We start from the raw sequence: 792 nt of genomic DNA, 5'->3' as shown, positions 1-792 counted from the left end.
TGTAAAATGGGGGCACCTGAACAAAGAGCGGGTGATCACAATGTTGACCAAATTAGTGGTGGCCGGCATGCCTACACTCAAGTCATCTGATCTCAGGCAAGTGCCATTCTTCTGAGCAACATGTGCGGAGATGAAGAAGAGACGGATGTCGTATCGCAATACAAAGGGCTCAAGAGATACAAAGCCGACCGGCACGATACAGATGGGGATCCGATGAAGAAAATGGGAATCTTCGGGATGATAGGCACTATCAGATACTTCTTGAGCATCATTGACGACAACACGTCATGGCGCGTTCTACGGAACAAGAAAGAAGTATTCGAGAAGGTCCGAGAGCTCCTACTGCAACTTGAGCGTGATGGCAAGTTCACAATCAGAAGAATTCGCTCCGATGGTGGGACAGAGTTCGTGAACTCAGTGTTCAAAGAATTCTGCAAGGAAAAAGGCATTGTCTTTCAGACATCAAATGCATACAGATCAGAAGAGAATGGAGCGGCTGAGCGGGATCATCAAAGCAAACTCTACAAGGTTCGCTGTGCGCTCAAAGATGCCGAGATGGAACATAGATGGTGGCCAGCGGCCCTGATCTACATGACCTATGTTCAAATTCGTACCCAAATGAGTCGGTTGGGCGGAAAGACGCCATACGAAAATGGTGCACGGGGAGTCACCCAACATTAGTGGCTTACCTGTGTGGGGTAGTATCGGTTTTGCACACATACCAGCTGCACTTCGCAAGGACAAGAAATTATCTGCTAGAGCTCTAAAGTACCGGTTTTTGGGTGTCTCAGA

The sequence above is a fragment of the Phytophthora parasitica genome (assembly GCF_000247585.1).
Source record: "Phytophthora parasitica INRA-310 unplaced genomic scaffold supercont2.46, whole genome shotgun sequence".
Lineage (NCBI taxonomy): Eukaryota > Oomycota > Peronosporomycetes > Peronosporales > Peronosporaceae > Phytophthora > Phytophthora nicotianae.
This window is presented reverse-complemented; position numbering follows the sequence as displayed.